We start from the raw sequence: 22,615 nt of genomic DNA on the forward strand, positions 1-22,615 counted from the left end.
TGTATGTATTTTTATATGGCTTAGAAACCATACAATGCCCTGACAGTTTTTTTTCATATTACTGTTTACGCTGTACGCATTATACTTTGCAGTCTGCCTAACTATTGTAGCAGTTCACCTCTCTTGCATGAGAAAGAAGACTATTCAATAAACCCTTGTATTAAAAACGCCTGTCTCACTATTTCTCTGCAACTCTGTAGAAACGAAGCATGCACGATTGACTGAGTGAACCAGCTATCTATTGTTTCCGCGACTCTGAGAGATATATTCTTATTCTTGGGAAACAAAGTTGTCATGTTTATGCGGTTGTCAGAAACAAATCCCTTCTTGTGTATTCGAGAAAGTTTCTAGTGACCTCTGAGTTAGCAAGCACACACACAATTAAGTTTAGTATATTCGATAGAGACCTACTGAACTAAGTGATTCGTCAAATCTATAGGATATATTATTCCAATGCGCAGACCCTATTGGGAATATAGGAACTACACTACATGGCGCCCAACGTTTGGTAAGTCACTAATTTAATGCTAGATACTAAAGTAACTCAGTCGTGCTTTTCTCAGAGACCCCTTTTTCCATAAAATACTCCAATAGATGTCTGGAGTGGGTAAAAGGATAATATCCGCCATAGCTGAGTAAGATGAAAAATCCTATGTATTAGTTTTTACTTTATTCAACGCTGAAGGATACAGTGTTCCAAAATATTGTGCACCTTATCTTTGATTCCTTGAAACTTGCTCTGCAAACTTTCAGGCAACAAAAAGGTCCCTCGATAATAATACTGAGGCCGGTGGAGCTACAGGCGACAACGCCATACAAACTTTAAACTTTACAGGTCTCCAAGAGACCGACGAGGATGCTATAAGCATTCCAGAAAATTTAGGGAAAGCCATCACTATAAAACTCATACGAAATGGCCTATCAGCAAGAGGTGATAGGGTAGTTTTTGTGATAGAGGCACAGGAATATCACCAGACAGAGGTATTCTATTCATGGATAGTCTTCCCTGAAGCAGATCCAAGAACAAATGTGTTTCACTTCTACAAAGAAGAAGAACCACCACAGGAATACATTCCTTTCGAGGCTATTGAAATTCCACTAACTTACCTGGAGCATGCACCCTAAAACATATAAATCACATTACCAGGCTCTGTCCACTAGGTAGACCAGGAGCACCATGGCCGGTATTAGCCAGCTATGCACCACATCCTGCCATTGAAGAAATGTCAGATGCGGAGCTATTAGTTCAACTGAAGGAACTAATCAAAATCCATAGACAATTGGTTCAATATGTCATGCAGACTCTTACAGTCCAACCGGCAATAATGATTCCACAGCATCCTCCTTACCAGGGGAGCACAAATAAAATTACACCGCAGACTCTATATTCAGTCGTTGGTGAGTTGCCTGCAAAACAGGAACAAATTCCATTCTGGATAGCTCAACAAATTACTCAAATTGAGGCAGTATTTCCTTATACTAACCGTCATGAGAAACACAGAATTCTAACAACCTGTTTACCAATGGGCATCGCACCACACCTGAAGGACTGCAACACTTGGGGTACAGTCTTTGCTGCAATTTACACTAAAATCATGGTGTTCCTTCTATGGCGGTAATACCAGACGTCCTGAAACAGATTCAAAATGAATACGGGGCAGAGCCTGCTCTAAATCTAAGTATGAAATTACTGAAAGATTTCAAACAGGTCTCAACAATAATATTAGCTAATATTAAAGGTGAAGCAGCATCCGTGGCGATCCGCCAAAAGTTAAGGGAATTTGATGTAACTGAGCAACCACAAGATCTGCCCAGAATAATTGAAAAATCCTATGAAAAATTAGGCAGAGACAGTTTGGGTGGGAAACCAGTTAAACCCAACTGTCAGAAAATCCTGAAAAGGTCTTTAATAAAAACACTCCTACTCTTCCTAAAAAGAAGTGGGAGAACACTAAACAAACTTCTAAAGAGAAGCGTTCTTTAATCCTGAGGTAGGTATCCTCAAAAGGAGCCCTCTGAAAGGAGGTATAACCTCAGGAATAGGGATAATTTGAGAAAACCTGATAGATATCACAATACTGATACACGTTCCTCTCGTACCATTCAGATTTCGTCACAGAAATCCAAAAGAAGAGGACGGTCAGAAAACTAGGAAGAACGCATGAAGTCCAAAGACAATCAACACGTTCAGAACAATAGGAAAACTCAATTCACCAAAAAGAAAGTAGCAGGTGTAAAATCAGATATGCCGAGGATCTTGAGGACACAACTCAAGAACGGTGAATGGGCTCAAACAATGTTGAACAGCGCAGAAGATGTCACCATAGCTCGCAGGAACTTGAAGGATCATCTGGAGACAGTGGATTTGAATGAGTTCATTCAAGTTGAGACTGCAGATACCAGGGTTAGTGTCCCACATAAGTTATATGAGGTAACACTCCGGATGGAGGGGGACATTAGAAAAATAAGAGCACTCTTTTGGGAGCGGGTTTCTAAGGGTTGTGACATTCTTCTAGCTGAAAAAGACTGGCCACCGCAATTTGTCAGGGAGTGCCCACATGGCGAAGACATCATTATGCCAGTGTCACGGAGTGGAATCGCTATTAGGCCAGAGATAACCCAAAGGAAATTGCGGGAGACAGAAACAGGATTCAGGGTATTTATTGGTATTTCAAGACAAAAGAAAACAACAACAAAACGTCCGGTTGGGGAAAAGGACAAGCTTGCGGAATCGTATGGTCCCGTTTTCACCAGGGCTTCTCCTGGACTTGTGGTTAATAACAAGTCTTGCCCGCTTCTCAGGAGATGGTATTGCTGGTGGTATCAAAAGAGAGAAAAAAAGAATAAACTGGAATCAGTCATTGGGGAAGAGTGCTTTCTTTAGCAAGGGATAGGGCGTGAGGGACTAGGTCACCGCTAACCCTACACCGGGTGAATCCCAACGTGACCTCCCTCTATATCGTGCCCTTCCCCCTCCCAAGTCCCGTGAACCCCTGGAGTCTCGCCCGTAGCTTGGCAAGCCACCCCCCTCTGGGAGGGTGGCTGGATGAGACACCTTCTGGTTTGCAGTCTTCTGCGGTAGCTGCCTCTCTTGTCTTGGCCCCTTCTCCTGGGACCGCTCTGTTCAACTCGGGATATGTTCCAGTCCTGTTCTCCACCATCCATGGCAGAAACTCTTCCTCTCCTCGGTGAACACCGCTTCCGCCTTCGTCAGAAAGCCCACCCTTCTTGTTGAGCCTGGTGGCTCTTCTGATTGGCTTGTTCCTTATGACATCACGGACCATGCCCCCGGGGATTCTTCCAGAATGTTTTGGTTAAAGGGCCCTGGTTCCTCCTGTAGAAGAGGCGAGATGATGTGATTGAGTGTTTTGGCAGCCTCAAAAGGTAACAAAGTCCGTAATTAATTGGATTCGAGACACACGTCCCCCCTGGGATTCCCCGATCGGGGGAAAGAGGAAACCTGGATAAGTAGTCCGCATTGCCTTGGTCCTTGCCCTTTCGATGTAATACCTCAAAGCAGAAGGGTTGCAGGGCTAAAAACCAGCGAAGGACCCTGTCATTATTCCCCTTATTCCTCTGGACCCAAGTTAGAGGAGCGTGGTCCGTATATAGCAGAAAGGATTGCCCCTCTAGATAATATCGGAGTTTTCCCACACTCCATTTTAGGGCTAGGCACTCCTTTTCAAATGCTGGATAAGCTTTTTCCCTGGGGAAGAGCTTTCTGCTAATATACAGGATGGGGCGTTCTAGTCCCTCATCATCCAGTTGTGAAAGGACAGCTCCTATCCCTACCCCTGAAGCATCTGTTTGCAGAATGAATGTTTTCTGGAAGTTCGGAGTGAGGAGTACCGGTGAGGTAGTCAATGATGTTTTTAGGGCCATAAAGGCCTAGAATTCTTGTTCCAAGGTTTTTTTTATACGACTAGCCGCATTGGATTTTTTTAGTCGGTCATTAACGGGTGCTGCTGTTTGGGATAAGTGAGGAATGAATCGTCTATAGTATTGGACTAAGATCAAAAAAGCCCTCATTTCTTTTTTTGTTTTGGGGCACGGGGTGTCTTGAATGGCCCTTACCTACTCAGACTGCGGGTAGATTAGTCCTTCCCCTAATAAGTAACCCAGGTACTTAACTTTTTGGAAGGCAAATTTTGACTTTTTGGCATTGATTTGAAGGTTGGCTTCCCTTAACTCCATAAGTATTGCAGAAAGATGTGACTGATGCTCCCCCATGTTTTACTAAAGACAACGATATCATCCAAATAGGCCAAGGATTAATCTTGGTGATTTTTTAGGAGGGTGTCCATGAATCTTTGAAAACTAACGGGGTCTCCATGAAGGCTGAAAGTCAATACGGTGAAATGAAAGAGTCCGTCCGTGGTAGAGAAAGCAGTCTTTCCTTGATCCTCTGGGTAGAGAGGAATCTGCCAATAGCCCTTGGTGAGGTCGATGGTGGATATGTATCGAGCCTCACCCAGGCGCTCAATTAACTCATCCACCCGGGGAAGGGGATACCCGTCCTGTTTAGAGATATGGTTCACCTCTCTGAAATCGATGCAGAAGCGGATGCTTCCGTCTGATTTTGGAACGAGAACAATCTGCAAACACTAATTGCTTTTTGAAGGTACCACTACCCCTAGAGCTAACATATCAGCCACCTCCTTTCATAATGCAGCACGACACGCTTCGGGTACCCTATAGGGGTTTTGTTTGACGCCGTCGAGGGTTGGCATTTCATGGGTGGCAAAGAGGTTATACCTGGCTGATTGGAAAAGATATCAGAGAATGAGAGGAGAAGAGTTTGTAGCTCTTCTTTCTCTTTCATGCTAAGCTCGGGACCAAGAATGGTATCATGGACTGTTGTCTGAGCTTGGGTGGCAAATGAATCACTGCAGGGTTTCTTAGGAGGTGGGCCTAACCATTTTTTTAGTATGTTTACATGATACATCTGGGTTTTGTTGGGAAGAAGACGGAGCAGGTAAGTGGTCTTTCCTACTCTTCTTAGGACCTCAGAAGGACCCTGCCGTTCCTTTCTTAACTTGTGAGAGGAGGAAGGAAGGAGTACCAGTACCCAGTCACCTACATTAAACTCTTTCCACTTCTTTCCCTTATCGTATTGTATTTCATGTTGTTTTTGGGCCTTGTCTAATTGGTCTTGTGCTAACGCTCTCAATTTGTGGAGTCTTGCCTTCACCTGGTTGGCATAATCCAATAAGGAATGTGCTTCAGCCATTCCTTGTTCTTTCCATGTCTGTTTCAGAATTTCGAGGAGGGTGAGAGGTCGCCTTCCGAGCAGAAGTTCGAAGGGGGAAACACCCAGGCTTGACTGTTTTGTACTTCTAATAACGAACAATGCTAACGGAAGAAGCTGAACCCAGTTTCTTCCATCCCCTGTCAGGAGCTTCCTTAGCGTGAGTTTTAAGTTTCCGTTATATCTTTCTACAAGACCATCCATTTGAGGATGATAAACAGATGTTTTTATATGTTTGATATTTAGCTGTTTACAGATTTCCTTCATGAGGCGAGATACAAATGGTGTGCCTTGATCTGTAAGTATCTCTTTTGGAAATCCCATTCTTGAAAACACCTCGATCAGTTTTTGGGATATGGTTGTAGTTGTAGCTGTTTTCAGGGAGAGGGCTTCAGGATAGCAAGTTGCATAGTCCACTTTCATAAGGACATACTGATGTCCTTTGCTGGATTTAGGAAGGGGTCCTATCAAATCCATGCCTATACATTCGAAAGGTCTGCCCCATGATGGGCAGGGGCTGAAGGGGAATCTTCGGAGGGAGATAGGGGTTTCTTTTCTGGCATATCTCACACTTTTTGCAGTACTTTTTGATTTGGAGGTATATGCCAGGCCAGTAAAAGTTATCCAAAATCGCCTGACTGGTTTTTTCAGCTCCCACATGACCTGCCAATAAATGAGAGTGTCCGAAGTACAGGATCTAGTCCCTAAAACCCATTGGTACTAACAACTGAGGGATAGCCCCTGTGATTCCTGTGCTCGCTGCCATGCATGTTTAAGGGATGCATCGTTTAACTGGGCCCCCCTGCAGTTATTATCCATAGTTCAAGGTTTTGAGGCAAGGTGGGTATTGTGTGAATTTTGTTGGGGTGTTTCTGTTTTCAGAACACTAGCAAGGAGGAGGGGAAAACAAGGAATATCTACCCCTAAGATCAATGGTTCGCGAAGAGAGAGAAGAACTCCTACAGTGATAGTATTGTGGATACCTGACTTGGTGCATACTGGCGACTGTGCTATAGGATAACTCGGGATATCACTATGAACACACTGTTTCCCAACCTTCTTCCCTGAGGCTATCTGTGAACTAAGGACCATATCCCCCCTTGGCCACTTAATGTTTATAACCGGAATCAAGGAGGGCCTGTACTTCCTGATTGTTTACAATGAGACTCACAAAATACATATGTCCGATCTCCTGTGTAAATAGACCTGATCTGGGGGCGTAGCTGACGTCCATAGGTTCCTCTTCCGGTCTGTCTCTTTTTTTTCTACAGAAACGAACAATGTGACCCCATTCGCCACACTCAAAGCATTGGGGACTAATGGTGACGGAAGGATCAGACTTCCCATGTCTTACTTTTGGGGCCTCTGGGTAATTTTTGGCGGGTCTTCTTTCCCATCTTGATGCAACAGCGCATTTTTGGGGTTTATCAGGTTCTCTGGAAGACCCACGGCCCTGTGCACGGGTGAATGAAGTGGCCATTTCGACAGCCTGTTCGATAGTCAAATTAGCATGCTGTCTAAGCCACTTTTGGGTGCCATAAGGAAGGATCTCTAAATATTGTTCGAGAGAGATCTAATTCATCACATTCTCGAGACTGTCCTCTTGCGGCTTTAACCAGCAGTCAGCTGCATCCTTCATCTTAAAGAAAAGTGTTTTAGGAGTGTCACTCGTTGCTCTCCGTTCTTACCTAAATCTAAGGCGGTGAGCCTCGTCATCGACCCCTATGCGGTCCAAAATGTGTTGTTTCACAACTACATACGCAGCAGTACCATCCCTGTTGATGGTCTGGTAAGTCCGCCTGAGCCTCTGCTGTAAGCAATGGTGCCAAATAGTAGGGCCAACGATCGGTGGGCCATCCACTGGCCCTGGCCGCCCTTTCAAAATTAAGGAAGAATGCAATAGGGTCCTCCCCAGACACATACTTTTGTAGGGGAATAACAGGGTTCTTCCTTGTCCTAGCCCCAAAAGGAGCTGGTTCTGTCCTTCTGCCAATTTCATTAAATTGTATGTCTGTTTTTGTATGCAACTGTAAAAGTTGCCCTGTCCATTTCAGCCTGATTGGTACCTGGCTCGACGGCCCATTCCAACTTGGTTTGGCCTTCTTTTAGCTGATATATAATATTTTCCATCATGTGTCGACGGAGGCTATGTCACGAAGTGGAATCGCTATTAGGCCAGAGATAACCCAAAGGAAATTGCGGGAGAAAGAAACAGGATTCAGGGTATTTATTGGTATTTCAAGACAAAATAAAACAACAACAAAATGTCCGGTTGGGGAAAAGGACAAGCTTGCGGAATCGTATGGTCCCATTTTCACCAGGGCTTCTCCTGGACTTGTGGTTAATAACAGATCTTGCCCGCTTCTCAAGAGATTATATTGCCGGTGGTATCAAAAGAGAGAAAAGAAAAACTGGAACCAGTCGTTGGGGAAGGGATAGGGCGTGAGGGACTAGGTCACTGCTAACCCTACACCGGGTGAACCCCAACGTGACCTCCCTCTATATCGGGCCCTTCCCCCTCCCATGTCCCGTGAACCCCTGGAGTCTCGCCCGTACCTTGGCAAGTCACCCACCTCCGGGAGGGTGGCTGGATGAGACACCTTCCTGTTTGCAGTCTTCATCGGCAGCAGCCTCTTTTGTCTTGGCACCTTCTCCTGGGTCCTCTCTGTTCGACTCGGGATATGTTCCAGTCCTGTTCTCCGCCGTCCACGCCACAAACTCTTCCTCTCCTCCGGGGAACACCGCTTCCGCCTTCATCAGAAAGCCCACCCTTCTTGTTGCGCTTTGTGGCTCTTCTGATTGGCTGGTTCCTGATGACATCACGGACCACACCTCCGGGGATTCCTCCGGAAGGTTTTGGTTAAGGGGCCCCGGCTCCTCCGGTATAAGAGGCGAGATGACACGATTGAGTGTTTTGGCAGCCTTAAAAGGTAACAAAGTCTGTAATTAATGACAGCCAGCTTTCTCCAACCACATTCCAATTCATTTAAAATATACTTATGCCAGGAAATGGGCAGTTGCCCAGGCTCCTGCATTATATAAAAATCATGTAGGTTGGGATGAGGATTCTCCTCACCATAAGATACAGTTAAAAAATCAACCAACAGCACAAAGACAGTACCCAGTTAAGCAAGAAGCTAAAAAACAGGACAGGGAAATATTAGATCAACTTGAATACCAAGCGGTGATCGAAAAATGCACCTCGTCAATGAACAATCCTTTGTTTCCTGTCTCCAAACCAGACAATATGTATCATCTACTAATGGGTTACGACATTTAAACTCTTGTAGCAAAATGTTTGTGCAGCACTAATGAATAACATTGTGCATAAAAAGTATAAAACCACATTAGATATTTCCAACGGTTTCTCTGTCAAAACATTGCACCAGAAAGTAGGTATTTGACCGCTTTCTCAATGATGGGGACACAGCGTCACTTCTGTCGTCTCCCTCAGGGATTAAAGAATAGTCCGGGGTTATTTTCAGCCAGAGTAACAGAGTTACTACAAACATATGATGATGAGGCATTATCATATGTCGATGATATCTATCTAACAGACAATGACTTGGATAGGCACTTAGACAGGGTGAACACCATCATACTTGGCTTCTCCTCTGAAGGGTATAAATTCAATTTTAAGAAATCGAGAATTGCCCATTTAAACGTCCTCTTTCTGAGATATGAATGATCAAGTGAAGGCAAAAGCCTGACAACAACTTTCTAAGAGAAATGTGTGCTGCTCCAACCTCCAAAAATGCTGAAAAACTTACAGTTGATTCTAGGTTTCCTAAATTTTGGAAGAACTTACATTCTAAACTACGCAGAAAGGGTTAAACCTCTCTATGAATTAATCAAACCTGATTTTGAAACAGTTAATTGCACACAAAAACACACAGAAATTTTGCGTTTGGTCCAAACAGACATGTTAGCAACAAAACATATGCAAACATGCATAAACGTACGCAACTTAGTGATCCGAATCATTCCAGGACAATACGGATTCACATACTTAACCTTTAACGAAGGAGAAAAAGTACCAATAGCTTACAAATCACACTTGTACACACAAGCAGAAATGAAATTTACTTCTGCAGAAAAAATCTGGCAGCGGTTCAAACTGCAGTAGCAAAAGAGAGAGCCCTCGCACAGGGTAAGCGCATTATGGCCATTACACCTGTACCTGCCTTAGAGGCAGTAACAAAAGTGAGCATTCCAAATGCTAAAGTTCTACATCCGAGATGGACACAATGGGTTAATTCTCTTGTTGCAACAGACGTTGAATACGTTTTTGATCCATGTTTGAAAACACAAGCATTTCTACAATACAAACAAGAATGCCCTCTGACTACTGAAATTCTGCCTCTAGAGCAGTATCAATGTATAATTTACACTGACGGATCAGCTCAACCCAATATGGTTGAAAACAAGCCTATAATGCTGCGTGTGCGATAGTTGAACGTTGCTGGCACAATGGTAAATTCCGACCAATGGTCACTAAAACGCAATCTCTAGGAGATTGTACAGCTCAGCGAGCTGAACTGCAAGCATTGCAAGATGGTCCTTGAAAATACTGATCGCGAACTCCCCACACTCATAGTGTGCGATTCGTATTACTGTGTTCAATCTTACAATGAATACTTGCAGAACTGTGTTCAAAACGGTTACAAAGATGCAAAAGGTGGCACAATCAAGCATAAATTGCTTTGGGAACAAGTAGTTCAGTTACGACAAGGACTACAACACGCTCATGTGATACATGTGAACTGTTTTATGAACCACATTTGTGCACAATTCTATTGGGGTTTGATGTCACCTGAAAGTTTTAACTTTTTTTGAAAAAGAAACCCTTGCCTGTTTTTTAATTTCCTCGAGCGTTTCGGGCCCAGCGGTACCCAGATGTTAAGCGGGAACGCACTGCACTTGGGGTTGACGCTCTAGTCTTTCTCTTTGCTCCATTATGTATACAACACGTGATGCAGCGACCGTGCAGCGTGTAAGGGGCAAGATCTTTAGCCTCTTTACACTGTGAGACCCTAACTGACCGCTGCTGTTTATTTGAAAGATTATAGTCTGGCTTATGCACTTTTAATACTGTGTTAATTTATTTCAATTCTCACTGAAAACCGGAGGTATACCCGAAGGGAACTGCTTTATGAACCACTTTTGTGCACAATTATATTGGTGTTTGATGTCACCTGAAAGTTTTAACTTGTTTTAAAAAAGAAACCCTTGCCTGGTTTTTAATTTCCTCTAGCGTTTCGGGCCCAGCGGTACCCGGATGTTAACCGGGAACGCACTGCACTTGGGGTTGACGCTCTAGTCTTTTTCTTTCCCCATTAGTATATAACACGCGATGCAGCATCCGCGTAGCGGGCGCGCGCAGCAACCAGCGCCAGAACCCCTGCACAAATCTCTCCTAAAACGTACGGTAAGCAACTGCTGCTAGATATTAGAACGACTCTGTGTGCCCCCCATAGTTGGTGCCCACAGAGTATCAGTAAAATCGGAACTGAATGTCCATCCTGTGCCTTTAAACTCCCGGCTAGTACTGGAGTGAGACTTAAGACTACAAGTAACTTAAGGTTAGAACAGGAAAAGAATGAGCTCCTGAAGGATAGGAGTAGAGGTCAAAAAGAAAGTAAAAAAACAGGAAAATATAGGGAACCGTAAAATGAAGAAATAGAGCACGTGAAATGCCTGCTAGTCAACGTTCGCTCTATGCCAAAACATAAATATGAATTGAAAGAGCTAATTCAGCTCTCCATGCCAGATCTAATTTTTCTAACTGAAACTTGGACGGATGATACATCAGCTCCTGACTGGAATATTGTTATTCCAGAAGGGTATGCACTCTTTGCACAAAATAGAACGACAGGCAAAGGGGGAGGAATAGCGATTATATATCGCAATCATTTTAAAGTGCATTTTGAAACAATCTTAAACCTCCCGGCAGAAGCATTGCACTTCCGCATCAAACTAAAACAACCTTCAGATCCTCCAAGGGATATTGATCTGGAAATAGAGCGGCCTTTTCCCAAGCCATATTGACAACTTTGAAACGCTACACTGTCTCGCTCCCTCTTACCATTCTAGGAGATTTAAATTATCATCTAGAAGCACACAATACCACTGATACGGCCAGATTGATCGACAACTTAGATGCGTTCAATCTTAAACAATTAGTAATAGAACCCACTCATCAGGCAGGTCATACGCTGGTTGGAATTTTTACCAGTGACCCGGATGTTACAGTTCTCAATATACAGGCTTTACCATGGACAGACAACAAAGCAATTCACTTTAATTTTAAATCTATTAAACCACAATCTGGAGCACAAGTGATACTCCCTAAGACACTAATTAGACGATGGGATAAATTAAAGAAGCGGACTTGGAGTCGGAACTTGATTCTTTTCACATCTTTCAGGAATGTGATAATAATAAGGCTGCCCAGCAGCTAGATGACTGATTAACGGCAGCGGCGGACAAGATCGCACCTAAGAGATTATTGGCCTTAAACATTGAATGTAGGAAAGCAGAACGCCGCTGGTGGCAGAACTACGACACCTTAATAAAAGACATCTATAATGTGACTATGGCACGTTATAAAGAAGCAAATATTTCCACAAAGAAACAATTCTTTACCGTGAAAATAAAAGAGGCAGGCAACTCCGCCAGGGAATTTTTTAGAACGGTTAACTTGCTAGCGAGAAGGTGTGGGAGATTTATAATAATTTCCCAAGTTTGCCTACTTTTCAGAATACATTAACACCTGATACTAATCTACAATGTACGCTGTCCGATTTCAGCTCATGAATAACAATGAGGTGCAAAAGTTACTTCTTTCTATGAAATCAGGTGCACCCACTGATCCATGCTACCCCCTCCATTATACATCAAGCAGCTCAGAAAATCTGTGAAAAACTTACACCTATTTTAAATCAAGTTATAGCCACTGGCATATACCCGATTATCTGGAAAAAGGCAGCCATTCAACCTACAAACTTAGACCCTAATGAGCCCAAAAACTATCGACCTATAGCTGGTCTACCTATCATGGCAAAAGTATTGGAAAAACAACTCAGCAGAGAGTTAACAGAGTACTTTGATGTAAACAACGTGCTCGATAACTCGCAGCATGGGTTTCGTCCATGTCACTCTACCGAATCAGCATTGATTCTTGCAGCTGAGGAGATCCGCAGAACAGTGGATGGTGGAAGAAGGGCGGTCCTCGTACTCCTTGATCTCTTGGCCGCTTTTGATACTGTAAACCATGTGGTTTTGATGCAGCGGCTGAGGGATGCAGGAGTTGAAGGGACTGCCCTGTCCCTAATGTCCTCTTTTCTGGAGACTAGGGAGCAAAAGGTGTTTTGGGATGGAGTGTTTCCATCTGACTTGTGGAGTGCCTCAAGGATCTGCGCTGTCTCCAATCCTTTTTAATTTGTACATTGCCCCCCTGGCTAGTCTAGTTAAAAAACATGGTTTGGACTCGTATCATATGCTGATGACTCTCAGCTTATCATCTCCATCACCGATGATCCAGAAGTCACTGCAGGTAGGTTCCATGCCTGCCTCACTGACATCATGAGATGGATGGGCCAGAACTATCTAAAAATAAATACAGAAAAGACAGAGGTGATGGAGTTTGGAATAGGGCAATCTATTTGGAGTCTAACCTGGTTACCGGTGGTGGCTGCAGAATGCCCTCACCCAATTGACAGGGTTAGAAATCTGTGAATCATTTTCGATAATAAGCTGAATTTTGGCGCCCAGGTTAATAGCCTTGTCTCTTCCTGCTTTTTTCTCTTAAAAATACTGCAAAAAAGTCTTCCTTTTATTCCTCAAGTACTCCAGAAAACTGTGATGGTAGCGCTTTTTCTATCAAAGTTGGACTATGCTAATGCATTGTTCCTGGGTATTGATAAATTTCAGCTACAAAAACTGCAATCCTTGCAAAACGCAGCTGCCAGACTTCTTCTGGGGCTGCGTAGAGGACAACCGACATTAGCTTGAATTAGATCACCACACTGGTTCCCTATTAAACAACGTATTGAATTTAAAGTGCTAACTTTGGTATTTAAAGCAGTAAATGGGGTTAGTCCAGCTGATCTTCAAAAGCTTTTTGTAGCTTATGCTCCCGCACGAGTACTGAGATCGGCTACTCAAGGATTAATAAAAACTGTAAAATTTAGAAAAGCTAGATGGGTGGTCGAGCCATAACACACTGTGCAACTATGCTCTGGAATAAACTACCGATATCCTTGAGATGTCAGCCGAATCTCCCGCTTTTTATGAAGAATTTGAAAACCTGTTTTTTTACAGCTGCTTAGGTCATAATCATTCTCACTGTGTTTTCAACCTCTCACTTTCAGCGCCAAGACACTTCGGTATTCGAGCGCTTTACAAGAAAAATAACCAGGTGCCTACACCTACACCTTTAAGCAGAATGAAAGCCATACTTTTACAGAAAACTGTGCCACTTACCTCGGCCAAAGAGACCTATGATCTGCAAGTCGAAAGGACTTCTGCAGAGACACCTGCCCTCGTAACTACAAATTGCCCAATACATTTCTCACAAATGCTAAGTCGTATCTTTAACATGTCTGATACGAGTGGTATCGTACATGTATTTAAGACAGTTTTTTTTTTACTTTTAGCACCTTTTGAAGCAGTCCTAGGAATATTTCCAAACTTTGTGCACTCTCACCCACATGCATCAAAGGGAATTGCATTCGCAAACGGTGCGAATCGCAAAATTCGGCCGTTTGCGAATGCAATTTCATTTTTTGGGCTGCATCATGTTTTTTACTTTTTTCGCAATTTAAGGAATCACAATTATGTTGCGATTTCTTAAAATGCGCGATTGCATTTAAGAAATCGCAATTTGTGGTTTCTTAAATGCAATGCATGAATATTATTTTGTTGCGAATTCGCAAATTGGAAGAGGTAAATAAAAACTTTCAAAAATGCACAAAAGTGTCTTTTTGAAAGTTTCATTTTACACACACACATGCCCTTGGGGCATGTGTGTGTGAAAAATGTACTTAAAGGTACATTTCAGGGGTGCAGGGGGGGTCCATTGAACCCCCCCTGCACCCTTGAAATAGCATTCTCATTTTGAGATTCCTTAATTGCGAATCGCAAAATGAGAATGGCTTCCCATTCATTCCTATGGGCCTCTAAGCCCATAGCAATCAATGGGGAGGGATTCCTTAATTGCGATTCGCAAATTGTGAATCACAACTAAGGAAAAATAAGGAATCGCAAAAAAAATTGCGCATTTTTAATGCATAGTCGTTTGCGATTTCTTAATTGCGATTCCTTAATTTTCGCAATTAAGATATCGCAAACGGCAGCAATGATGCATGTGGCCATCTGTGTTTGGTGGATTGCCTCTCATTTTGGGACTCGCAGCAGAGATACTATTTTTGCTCCTATTGCTTCGATATGGCAAGCCAAGTCACCAGCGATACCCAGTTCACTGTGGAGACCACTCTACTGGCGATGAAGTGTTGTGACCGCATAGTCCAAATTGTGGATTACCTCGTTTAAGAGAATTGAATACCACATGGTTTCTATCATTCAGACCAATTTGGCAAGATTGCATCTTACCTGTTCTACGATGCCTGCTATGCGGAGAAGAATGCGTGTTAGACATCTGTCTCACACTCCCATCAGTCATGCAAACGGATGTTGATACTTTGCTTGAACCAGTAAAGGCCCATGCACTGTGTTGTCCCCAGCGGCTACCAATGCTGATGACGGCATTCATTGAGATCTCACAGACGTAAAATGCTGACCGTGAGGTACGAGAAGAAACAGGCACACAGGTATCATCCACTAGGAACATTGCTAATACGACCAATGCTGACGGCGATGCTTCACATCTATGTGCGTTTGATCTTCTTAACGAGGTAATCCAACTTTCACCTACAATGGTAGACAAATTATTTACAGAAGATTTGATGTTTTCTCCAAACAATAACACTGACTTTTGAATTTGGCACTCAGTGTTATGAGAGACTCTGAATTCGTCCTTCATTTTTTCAAAACAAGATTCTAACTTTGGGAGTTTTTTTTGTATGATTCAACTTTTGTTTTTCCAAATTTGAATTTTTTCATTTTTTTTTTTACACAAAAGTAATCTGCTTAAAGTAGAACTATTCATAGAGAACTAGAATTCTTTGAAAACTTCCAGAGATTATATTTGACCTTGTCCACATTCAAACAGTTTATATAATCTGTCATAAAATGGTCTCGACTTTTTCTTCTGTATTTAAGGGCCATTTCATAAATGTATTTTTTCAGGATTCATTCAGTTAGCATTTTCAAATGTCAAACTATATGCTTTGAATGAAAGATTGCTTTAAATGCGTACAGCATATATGCTCTTTTCGTGTACAACCAGTACCAATGCATATTATGTATTTTGGGTAGGTTTTTAACACAACATGTTTAGAGATATGTTTAACGTGTTTAGAACGCTACCCAAATACAGGCATGGCTACTTCCATCCGTTCACCAAACGCCACAATGATTTCTTGGAAAACCAGTTTAAGCCGTTAGGGAACTTCCCCTTGCATGAATATTGATTTCTCCAAGAACTCAGTTACTTTACATTAAACAACTATTCCCCAGGGGTTCATTTATGACGTTCATATGTCCGACTTTACGTCAAACCAAACGATGGCAATCCTAAACACCTTCAAGGTATAAACATACCTTCACTTGCTATAGCAAGATACGGTGGTTCAGAGCAGTTTGAAGACCTACTTGCCCGACGCAGCTCACTACAGCAAGTGCCGAAGGAAGCCGACTTCCCAGCTGATGCACTGATCAGGAAGCTGCTTTTCTCCTGCTGAGAATCCAGCTCCAGTGTTTCCAGCTCCCCTTGCAGGGTGTTGGGAAATCGAGTTCCCGAGACAGAGATACCAGACCTCCTTCATTCTAAGGTATGGAGCTGATTAGAACCCAGAGAAACCTTTGGTAGATTCTTGGCAAAACTAAACCTATGCAAAAGACCATATTTACTTCTTCCCTTGTACTAGACCTAGGTTAGGTACATTGGGGTAGGCGTATTTTAGAAGCACCAGTTGAGTATTTTAGTCTATATTATTTATGTATGTATTTTTATATGGCTTAGAAACCATACAATGCTGTTACATATTATTTCATATTACTGTTTACACTGTACGCATTATACTTTGCAGTCTTCCTAATGATTGTAGCAGTTCACCTCTCTTGCATGAGAAAGAAGACTGTTCAATAAACCCTTTTATTGAAAATGCCTGTCTCACTATTTCTCTGCAACTCCATAGAAACGAAGCTTGCATGATTGACTGAGTGAACTAGTTATCTATTGTTTCCGTGACTCTGAGAAATACATTCTTCTTCTTTCTTGGGAAACAAAGTTCTCATATTTATGCGGTTGTCAGAAACTAATCCCTTCTTATGTATTCAAGAAAGTTTCTAGAGACCTCTGAGTTAGCTGGCACACACACAATTAATTTTAGTATGTTTGATAGAGACCTACTGACCTAAGTCGTACATCAAATCTATAGGATATATTATTCCAATGCGCTGAGACTATTGGGAATATAGGAACTACACTACAGTATGTATAGGAGCAAGGAGAGGCTCTGAGCTTCCTACTGGTGGCCTGGAATGGATATACAGGTTGAAAGGATCATTAGGGACTGCATTATGTGTGCTACAAGTGATAAATCTAAACTTTTGAGAGTTCAACAGATGGTTACCAGGGAACTTCCTTGTGGGCCTTGGAAAGATGTGGCTCTAGACATTGTGGGTCTAGTGTATTCCAATGGTCAGCATATTTTAATTTTGGTTCTCCTAGATTTATTTTCCAGGTGGCCCGAAATCCCACTTCTAGCATAGAGACTGTTCAAGTAATTACATTTTTAGAGACTCTCATAGCCAGAGAAGTGTACCCTGAATCCATTCTCATGGACAATGGGGTGCAGGTAGTCTTGAAGGAAATTGACATTTTTTTGAAGAACATGGGCATAAAACATAAAAAGTGTTCCCTTTACCACCCGGAAACCAATGGGATGGTGGAAAGGTTTAATAGAGTATTGAAAGAAACCATCTCCTGGGCCAAAAACTCAGGGCTTAACTGGAAGGAACAAGTCTTAAGGAAGGTTGAAAATTACAGAATATCTCCTCAGAGTTCTACCAGTTAGTCTCCCTTTGTTCTCTTCAAAGGAAGGTCTCCATGTACCTTATTTGAACCCTCATGGGTGAGGTGCCTATAGGAGTCTGTCTCTGTATCTTCTCCTCAAAAGAATACAATTGATTGGCGTAAGAAAGAAGAGGCTAAATGTTTAGCTAGGAAATTGATTTTGATGTAAGGAAATCCACTAAAGACACGGTTGTAAAGGTCGGTGATTGGGTGATTATCAAACTCCCTGGCTCTAAAGTTTTCAAAGCCTATGCATGTTGTTAAGGTGTTCAAAAATGCTGTAAGGACTCAGGATCATAGAATTTGGAATCTAAGTAGAATTTCTGTGTGTTCTGGTCCCATTTTTTGTGAAAAATCTACATCTGGAAATGATTCTACTACAGACTCCTTTGTTTCTCCGCATGTGTTAAGAAGCCATGCTATTTAAAGGACTATGTTTCGTAATAAGCATATTGTTTCTTTTTCTTTCACTTGTTTTTGTTGTTTTGTGGCCTCCATACATCTTTTTTTCTGTATTAACGGGAGAAAGGCGTGTGGCATCTAAGACTCACTAGTCTCTGATGTCAGGGTGCCATGGTTACCTATGGTTCCATGTTCTCATGGTTGTGTTCTGTACAGTGTTTCCTAGGTGTTAGAATGTATTGGTTCACATTCATGGAGCTGTTATCCAGACTGGCTGTGGCTTGGATGGGTCTTCCTTATCTTTAGGATAAACCTGAACTCCTTCATCACATCTTAGTGACCTGCGTCATCCTTGCAGCTGCATGAGGATTTTACAAATGTTTTTTGGAGTGGAGTGGATGCAATTTGTGTGTAGTGGAATTATCTGATATTGTGCAGTGAAATTATGGGGATAGAAAGTAAGTAGTTTTTAATGTATAGGAATTATGTAGAGTGTCATTATGTGTTATGGAGAGTAATTATGTAGTATGGTAGTCTGTGTTGTGGAGTGGTAACCTCAGTTATAGTCTTCCTCGTTTCCATAGAAGCACAACTATGAACTCAGTGAGATAAAAAAAGATGTAGTCACTAAGGAGCACTTGTGGACCTAGTCAGAGGTATGAGCAAGGCCACTGGAATTATGGGACTGTTTGGCTGCACCGACTTTCGCACAATTATACATTTTCTGCATTAGCCACATAATTCATCATATGTAACCCTGGGCATAGTTCGCGTAGTAGTGCTACACGTAGCTACGCAAAGTGCACTTCATACTACGCGAGCTACGCGTAGCTACAGGAACTGCGTAGTGCACTGTGCAAAATGCTGTTCGCACTGATTGCACAGTGCCGGATGCTTGTCCGCACTGTGCAATCTGAGCAACCGCATCTTGCACAGTGCAAGCGGTCGTTTTCTGCCGCACGAGTAGATTTCTACTCGAGGGGCAGCTTTCTCAACGCGGACTGGCAGTTTCTCATCGCGAGCGGTTGCGAGCATACGTGACCACTCGCAATGAGCAACATGACCTCCCAGCATTGAGAATATCTTTGGGAGGTTTATTTTCCACGCTCGTGATCGGCAACTTTATGTTGCTGATTGCCAACACGGAAAAAGTCTCGCCGGGATGTCATTTTGCTCGCTCGCGGTCGCCAACTTGACGTTGAGGACCACGAGCAAGCAAAAAATTACCCCTACGCGTGTTTGCACTGTGCTACGTGCAATTCGCGTGGTGTGAAGTAGCGCAAACCTTGCAAACTGCGCGAGCGTTGCACAGTACTTCGCCCAGGGTTAATCATATGCACCCTAATCTTAGAAGATTTGAACAAAAAAAGCCTTGTTTCTAGCTAAAACGGGTCAAGCGTTATGAAAAATGCTGCGACAAGTGTTACAGCTCGGTGGAGACCCTGTGCAAACCTAGAACAGCCCCCTGTTACTTATTGCTAAATGTGGGTGTTAAATTGGTACTAATGGTGTGCAAGCCACTCTTGCTTCCCGCTATGCCTTTCTTTCTGTATTTCTGTTGCTTTTTTATCCACGTTTCTTCTGTTTCTGCACTTCTCTTGACCCCATTCTGCAAATCTCTTGTACTTTCTTCACCTTTCTTCCCTCTTTCTGCACGTCTGTCGCCTCTTTCTGCACTTCATTTGCTTCTTTCTGCATCTCTGTTGTCTCTTTATGCACTCATCTTTCCTCTTTCTGTAACTTTCCTGCCTGTTTTTGCATCTCACTTGCCTCTTTCTGCACTTTTCCTGCTTCTTTCTGCACCCCTGTTGTCTCTTTATGTACCTCTTTTGCCTCTTTTTGTATTTTTCTTGTCTTTTTCTGTACCTCTCTTCCCTCTTTCTGCACGTCTGTTGCCTCTTTCTGCACCTCATTTGCTTCTTCTGCACCTCTGATGTCTCTTTCTGCACAGTCTTCCTTATTTCTGTACGTTTCTTGCCTGCTTTTAGATCTCACTTGCCTCTTTCTGCACTTTTCTTGCTTCTTTCTACACCTCAGTTGCTTCTTTCAGCATTTCTCTTGCCTCTTTCTGCACTTCTCTTGCCTTTTTCTGCATGTCTCTTGCCTCTTTTTGCACCTCTGTTGGCTCTTTCTGTATCTCACTTGCTCCTTTCTACACATTTTGTGCTCATTTCTGCACCCCTGTTGCTTCATTATGCACTTTCCATGCTTCTTTCTACACCTGTCTTGCTTCTTTCTGCACCCCTGTTGTCTCTTTGTGTACCTCTTTTGCCTCTGTCTGTACTTTTCGTGCCTTTTTCTGCACTTCTCTTGCCTGTTTCTGCACTTCTCTTGCCTCTTTCTGCACCACTGTTGCTTCATTCTGCACTTTCTATGCTTGTTTCTGCACTTGTCTTGCTTCTTTATGTACCCATCCTGCCTCTTTCTGTACCTCTCTTGCCTCTATGTGCACCCATCCTACCTTTTTCTGCAAACCTCTAGCCTCTCTCGACGCCCCTTTCCTCTCTCTGCACTTCTGTTCATTCTTTCTGCACTGCTCTTGCTTCTATCTGCACCTTACTTGCCTCTTTCTACACTTTTTCTTGCTTCTTTCTATACCTCGGTTGCTACTTTCAGCAATTCCCTTGCCTCTTTGTGCACTTCTCTTGCCTGTTTCTGTACTTCTCTTACCTCTTTTTGCACCTCTGTTGGCTCTTTCTGCACCTCACTTGCTCCTTTCTACACTTCCCTTGCCTCTTTCTGCAACACTGTTGCTTTCATTCTGCACTTTCTATGCTTTTTTTCTCCACCTGTCTTGCTTCTTTTTGCACCCCTCCTGCCTCTTTCTATACCTCTTTTGCCTCTTTGTGCACCATCCTACCTTTTTCTGCAGCCCTCCGCCTCTCTCTCCACCCCCTTCCATCTTTCTGCACCTCTGTTGGTTCTTTCTGCACTGCTCTTGCTTCTATCTGTACCTTACTTGCCTCTTTTTGTACTTCTCTTGCTTCTATCTACACCTCTAGTGCTTCTTTCAGCAATTCTCTTGGGTCTTTCTGCACTTCTCTTCTTCTTTTTGCACCCCTCCTGCCTCTTTCTGTAGCTCTTTTACCTCTTTGTGCACCTCTCCTACCCCTTTCTGTACCCCTTTTGCCTCGTTTTTCACCTCTATTCGTTCTTTCTGCACAGGTCTTGCTTCTTTCTGTACCTCACTTGCCTCTTCCTGTACTTCACTTGTATTTTTCTGCACCTCTCTTGTCTCTTTCAGCACCTGTGTTGCTTCTTTCTGCACTTTTCTTGCCTTCTTCTGCACCTCTTAGTTAGAGGTCGTTTTAATCCCCCTGCCCCATTATGTACGAGGGCCATGCAGGGGAGGTCATGCCAGTCATAGGGGTACCCCAACCCATAGCGTACCCTAGTGTATGTAGGTGTTTTAACTGTATTCTAAGTGTCTTTCAGCATTGCACTGGGTCCAGGCCTGGTTAGTCAGAGTCAGTTGCCAACAGTACGCGCCAGCAAAAAGTTGGGGGCATAGGATGACTTTGCAACAAGGCCTCTTTCTGCTCCTTGTTGGTTCTTTGTGCACATGTCTTGCTTCTTTCTGCACCTTTCTTCATTTCTCTGGACTTCTGTTGCCTCTTTCTGCATTTCTCTTGCTTCTTTCTGCACCTTTCTACCTCTTTCTACACATGTCCTACCTTTGTAGGCATAGTTAGAAATTAGCATTTAAAAAACCTTTGAAATTCACTTAAAAGCCATAGGTTTCAGGCATGTTATAGTTAGGAATTAGCATTTAATAAAACCTTAGAAATTCAATGAAAAAACCTTAGGTTTCAGGGACATTATAGTTAGTTGGACATTTCACTCGTTCAAAACCATAGAAATTCCCCCGTTATAGTTAGTTCAGCTAACTATAACTCGAGCGCCTGCAATGCACTGCTTATGACGTCACATATTACATCGCTCATGACATGGCCAGTGACATCACTCATGATATCACTGATGACATCTCAAATGACATCACTGATGACATCATCCTTGTGATAGAGTGGCAGACCTCCTCTCCCGCAAATATAACCTTTGATATACACACACTCAAAAATATTAACTAACATTTTCAAAACAATGGACATACCAATACCAGTTACAACACACCTATTCAGTAATTGCAAGATCTACATACGCATCCTCTCATTCACTAATCATCCGATACAGTCACTCATACATGTACTCACTCATCATACGTACTCATCGGCCTATACATCCTGTTACACACTGCCACTCACCCATAGAGTTACCCACACACATAGTTACACATGCAAACAAAGATTCAAACATCCATTTACTTGCATATACAGCTATGCACACACTACTACACTTAATTCTACAGAAACGTACACATACTTACTCTCTTAAACAATCACTTATACAAAGACATACTCATTTATACAGGAACTCTTCCAATCTCTCACTCTCACATATACTCATTTATATACACCAATAGTCATTCACTCGCTAACATACCCATACACACACTCATCCACCCATACAGTCCTGCACACATGCTGTCTTCAACACATACAAACAGTGACTCACTCATTCATGCATCTATGCACTAAGTAATACCCCCCACCAAACCATACAGACACTCAGACATTCATACTGATAATCGAAAAACCAACTAATAACCCATATAGACACTCATGTAGCTAGTCACTAACCCATGCAGCCACTTATACACAAAGTGAGAGCCCTATACAGATATTTACATATTTAAACATTACTCGCTA

This window comes from Lissotriton helveticus, chromosome 4_1 (assembly GCF_964261635.1).
Source record: "Lissotriton helveticus chromosome 4_1, aLisHel1.1, whole genome shotgun sequence".
Classification (NCBI taxonomy): Eukaryota; Metazoa; Chordata; class Amphibia; order Caudata; family Salamandridae; genus Lissotriton; species Lissotriton helveticus.